The sequence below is a fragment of the Primulina tabacum genome, chromosome 3, assembly GCF_025594145.1.
Source record: "Primulina tabacum isolate GXHZ01 chromosome 3, ASM2559414v2, whole genome shotgun sequence".
Taxonomy (NCBI): Eukaryota; Viridiplantae; Streptophyta; class Magnoliopsida; order Lamiales; family Gesneriaceae; genus Primulina; species Primulina tabacum.
The window spans coordinates 16,968,435-16,974,961 of record NC_134552.1 but is presented as its reverse complement, the minus strand read 5'-3'; positions in this window follow the sequence as shown (position 1 = coordinate 16,974,961).

Sequence of the window (6,527 nt, the reverse complement as noted above, 5' to 3'; positions counted from 1 at the left end):
TAAGAATATTAATTTTTATTGTGAATATCGATAGGGTTACCCCTATTTGGATCATCCATGAAAAAATATTATTTTTTATGCTAAGAATATTAATTTTTATTGTGAATATCGATAGGGTTGCCCCATCTCATATATAAAGATTTGTTAGTCTCACAAGATACCTACTCCTCGTATAAATCATAATTTTAAAATAATATTATGACTCATTTGTGAAAATTAGGGATTTATCAATATCAACCAAATTTATGAAATTCATGTGTTACATAAATATCTTTTGGTGGTAGTCAATCAAATAATTTTGATTAAATATTTTTTTAAAAAATATCATCTTCCTATGTATTTGGAATTGATATTCTCATTTTTTTAAAATATTTGATCAAATTATTCTACGAATATCCGTATCTTTCAAAAGTTAGAAACTAGAAGCGAAAAAGAATACGTCTAAATAAGCCAAGTTTTTGCCAAGTATAACCTAAAATTTTAAATTATATAATAATAAATCAACTGTTATGAAAAAGTAAACATTTATGGTAAAAAATAAAAATCTCAAACTCTCAAAATTATCAAACTACACACTTTATAATATTTTTTTCTCTCAACTCAATTGTCTCAAATCTTTACAAATGGAGACTTATTTATAGGATTTCTTTGGAAAACAATCCAAAAACAATTTCATCATTACATATATCATCACACACTAATTTTCAATATTCAACACCTAATTTTACCTAATTTTCAACATTCAACATTATAATTTTCAACACAAATATTTTTCACATTTTCAACACTCCCTCTTGTGATGATGATCATAATGATTGTCTTCATTACGTGTTTTTTTACTGCCTCGTTAAAAACCTTACTAGGAAAAACCCATTGGGGTAAAAATCATAGTAAGGGAAAAAGAGTGCAGTCACGTAAACTCCCCCTCATGTTGACATGAACAATTCTTCACAAATTTCGTAGATTGTGCATCCCAATATTATATATGTGTTTTCTGAATATTGTCGTAGGAAGTGCCTTTGTGAAGAGATCTGATGAGTTTTTACTTGATTGAATGTGACGAACATCAATATATTTATTCTTTTCAAGCTACTTGGTGAATGCGAAGAACTTAGGGGGAATATGTTTAGTTCTATCGCTTTTTATGTATCCTTCTTTCATTTGAGCTACACATACAGCATTATCTTCATATAGTATCACAGGCTTCTCGTCGAATGATAATCCGCATGAGATTTGGATATGTTGGGTCATTGATTTTAACCACACACATTCACGGCTTGCTTCATGTAGTGCAATAATCTCAGCATGATTTGATGAAGTTGTTACGAGTGTTTGTTTCTGTGAACGTCAAGAAATTGCAGAGCCTCCACGAGTAAATACATATCCAGTTTGGGAACGTGCCTTGTATGGATCAGATAAGTATCCAGCATCAGCATAACAAATTATATTTGGATTAGCATCTTTTGAATACAAAAGTCCCAAGTCAGTCGTTCCTCGTAGATAACGGAATATATGTTTAATTTCATTCCAGTGTATCTTTGTTGGATATGTGCTAAATCTTGCCAATAAATTTAAGGCAAAAGATATATCAGGCCTTGTATAATTTGTAAGATACATAAGGGCACCGATAGCACTTAGATATGGTACTTCTGGACCAAGAATATCTTCATCATCTTCACATGGACGGAATGGATCCTTTTCTATGTTTAATGGTCTAACAGCCATTGGAGTACTTAAAGGATTTGATTTATCCATATTAAAACGTTTAAGGATCTTTTCTGTATAATTTGTCTGGTGAACAAATATTCCACATTCTTTTTTTTTCAATTTGTAAACCCAGACAATACTTTGTTTTTTCAAGATCCTTCATTTCAAATTCTTCCTTCAAGTATGAAACAACTTCTTGAATTTCCTTATTCATTCCAATTATGTTTAAATCATCAACATATACAGCAATAATTACGCATCCGGATGTTGTTTTCTTAATGAAAACACAAGGGCATATTGAATTATTTACATATCCATTTTTCATCAAGTGATCACTTAGCCGATTATACCACATTCGGCCGGATTGCTTTAACCCATATAATGATCTTTGTAATTTCACAGAATAACATTCTCTGGGTTTTGAACTTTGTGCTTCAGGCATCTTAAATCCTTCAGGGATTTCATATAATATATATATTACTATCAAGTGATCCATATAAGTAAGATGTAACAACATCCATAAGACGCATTTCTAAATTTTCAGATACTGCCAAGCTAATCAAATATCGAAACATAATTGCATCCATCACGGGAGAATACGTTTCTTCATAATCAATTCCAGGCCTTTGAGAAAAACATTGTGCTACAAGTCGAGCTTTATATCTTACAATTTCATTTTTCTCATTTCGCTTTCGAATAAAAACTCATTTGTATCCAACAGGTTTTACACCTTCAGTGTAAAAACTATAGGTCCAAAAATATTACGTTTATTTAGCGAATCCAATTCAACCTGGATGACATCTTTCCATTTTATCCAATCCTGTCGATTTTTACATTCACCAAAAGATTTTGGTTCATGATCTTCATTATCATTTATGATGTCAATTGCCACATTATAAGAAAATATATCATCAATTTCTTCTATATCTTTTCGGTTCCATATTTTTCCAGTATTAATATAATTGATAGAAATTTCACGATTCTCGTCAGTTTGTGGTTCTGACAGAACATTTTCATCATCATGTGTTTCTTCAGGAACATCATTCTCTATTTTGTGATCATCGTGTTTCTCTATGAATTTTTTTTTCGAGGATTTTTATCCTTGGAACCGACTGGCCTTCCACGCTTCAGGCGTTTAATGACATCATGAGTATCATCAATTTGTTTCTTCATAATTTCAATTCGAGCAGGAGCATTTACAGCATGTATATATGATTTAGTTACCCCTTTTGCATCTGTAAATGCATCTGGTATTTGATTTGCTATTCTTTGAAAGTGCACAATTTGTTGTACATCTTTTTCACGTTGTTTTGTTCTTGGATCCAGATGTAACAATGATGATACATACCATGCAATTTCTTTTTCGGTATGTTTCTGTTCTCCCCCTAACATTGGGAAGATTTCCTCATTAAAATGACAATTAGCAAAACGTGCTGTGAACATGTCACTTGTCTGAAGTTCAAGATATCAAATGATTGATGGATTATCATAATCGATATAAATTCCAATCTTTCTTTAAGGTCCCATTTTCTTTCGTTGTGGTGGTGCAATAAGCATATACACCATACATCCAAAAATTCTCAGATGAGAAATGTCTGGTTCTTTACCAAATGCAAGCTGCAATGGGGAGTATTTATGATATGCACTTGGTCTGATGCGAATTAATGCAGCATCATGTAGAATTGCATGTCCCTATATAGAAATAGGGAGCTTTGTTTTCATAATCATTGGTCTAGCTATCATTTGCAGACGTTTAATCAATGATTCAGCCAATCCATTCTGTGTATGTATATGAGCAACAGGATGCTCAACAATGATTCCCATAGACATACAATAATCATTGAAAGTCTGAGAAGTAAATTCACCAGCATTATCAAGTCTAATTTTCTTGATTGTATAATCGGAAAATTGATTTCTCAATTTTATTATTTGAGCAAGTAATCTTGCAAATGCAACATTTCAAGTTGACAATAAACATACATGTGACCATCTGCTGGATGCATCAATCAATACCATAAAGTATCTAAATGGTCCACATGGTGGATGAATTGGTCCACAAATATCACCCTGAATACGTTCAAGAAACATTGGTGATTCAGTTTGGAATTTGGCTGGTGATGGTCTTATAATAAGTTTTCCAAGAGAACATGTTTTACATTGAAACTTATTATTCTGAAAGATCTTCTGGTCTTTCAGTGGATGACCATGTGTATTTTCTATAATTCTTCGCATCATTGTTGAACCAGGATGTCCTAATCGATCATGCCAATTGGTTAATATTGAAGAATTATCTACTACCATGTTTGATTCAATGTGACTTATATGTGTATAATGCAATCCAGTAGGGAGTATTGATAGTTTTTCAATCACATATTTCTTTCCTGATTTATATTTGATAAGACACATATATTTCTCATTCTCTTCATTCATTATTTGAGTATCATACCCATGAGAATATATATCATTAAAACTCAACAAATTTTTTTCGATTATGGTGAATATAAAGCATCATTGATCAAAAATTTTGTACCATTAGGTAACAAAAATTGTGCTTTACCACATCCTTTAATCAAGTCTACAGGACCTGATATTTTATTCACCATTGTTTTTGTTGGTTTTTAGTTCCAAGAAATATCTTTTATCTCGGAGGATAGTGTGCTTGTACCACTATCGGGTATGCAAACTTCAGCTTTGTTCATAGCATTTTCCATGTTTGAACTTCAAAAAAAAAATGCAATGAAATAAAATTACTGACAATACATTTATAAAAATAAAATACAATATAATATATATGTAAAAAAATATAGCACACGATAAAACATTATCATACGGGTAAATGGAAAAATAAAATATTTTACATATTTATTCCACCAGCAAATTGATCATTGTCTGAGAAATCAATCAGAAAATCTCCAGCATCAAAATGAGTTGAATCACTCAAAAGTTCACTCTGTTCAGTGAAGTTGGTCTCCTTTTCTTTCCTCTTTATTGGTTCTTTATAAAGTTTACAAATGTGCTCAGGGGCTCCACAAATACGGGACCAATGTCCTGGAGTACCACATCTGAAACAAAAACTTTCAAATCTTTTTGAGTGATTCTCATTAACACTCATATTTTCATGATATCTTTTCTGTGGATGATTTGGGACACTCTTTTGAGATGAGTTATGGAAGTAACTATCTCGATTATTTTCAAAACCACGGCCGTGTCCACGACCCCGACCACTTCCACGTCCACGTCCACGACCACAATTTCGTCATCGATCAAAATCTTGTCTATAACTTTGATTTTGGTTTCCAGATTTAAATTCATTTTTGTTTACGACATTAACTTCAGGAAATGCCGTTGAACCAGTGGGTCGTCCTTGATGATTTCTCATTAACAGCTCATTATTCTTTTCCGTCACAAGGAGACAGGCGATAAGTTCAGAATATCTCGAAAATCCACGCATTCTATATTGTTGTTGTAGAGTTATATTCGATGTGTGAAAAGTGGAAAATGTTTTTTCAAGCATTTCCAATTCAGTAATCTCGTGCCCACAAAATTTCAATTGCAGATTATTCTATACATCGCTGATTTGTAATCACTGACTTTTTAAAAATCTTGGAATCTCAACGTATTCCATTCATCTCGGGCGGTCGGAAGTATAACTTCCCTTATATGTTCGAATCTTTCTTTTAATCCCTTCCACAAAGCCATGTGATTTTCTTCAATTAGATATTCACATTTCAATCCATCGTCGAGATGTCGACGCAAAAATATCATGGCTTTTGCCTTTTCTTGTGATGTCGATATGCCATTTTCTTTTATGGTCTCACTTAGACCCAATGACTCAAGATGCATTTCTACATCGAGAGTCCATGGCATATAATTTTTTCCCGTAATATCAAGAGCAATGAATTCGAGCTTTGCCAAGTTTGTCATGGTGGTACTAAAAAAAATTTACGATGCATTTTATTAGTTAATGAATATTGCAATACAAAGTAATGGATAAAAAACAAGTACAAGCATTCGAAAAAATAAAAAAAACACACGAGGGGGATATTCTCCAATAAATACAAGACTCGTGAGTATGATAACCAAAATAATTAAAAATATCTTTGAGAAAGCCATCTTCTTCGAAAATTTGATGAAGAATAATTTTTAGAGAAGAATTGAAATCTGGAGTGATTGAATGTGTTTGTGAGATCATATTTATAGGGCAAAAACTAGACGTTTTGTTACCGTTTATGACCGTTGGTGTACAAAAAAATAAATGTATGCATTTGTATAATTTTATGGTAATAATATGATGTATATAATATTAGTCATGTTTAAATAATTATGTATATCATATCACATTATTATAATGCTTTGTTTAAAAATCTTATAGGCTTTTATACTTGTCGTATCCCTTACTGGGAGTGTGAGATGTCGTCTTAACATCCTCCCAAGATTTATAACAAGTTTTTGAAAAATTTATTTTTATTATTTCCGAATAACATTATATTATATATTAAATAGATACAGAATAAATAAATAAACAGTAAAATAAATATTATTACTTTTGTTACCTTTTTCTTCTATTTTGGAGCTTGGAAAAATATGGAAGACTTTTAGAGCTTCGTGCTCATAACGTGTTATGAAAAATTAAAAATTTATGGTAAAAAGGTAAAAATCTCAAACTCTCAAAATTATCAAACTACACACTTTATAATATTTTTTCTCTCAACTCAATTGTCTCAAATCTTTACAAATGGAGACCTATTTATAGGATTTCTTTGGAAAACAATCCAAAAACAATTTTATCATTACATACATCATCACACACTAATTTTCAA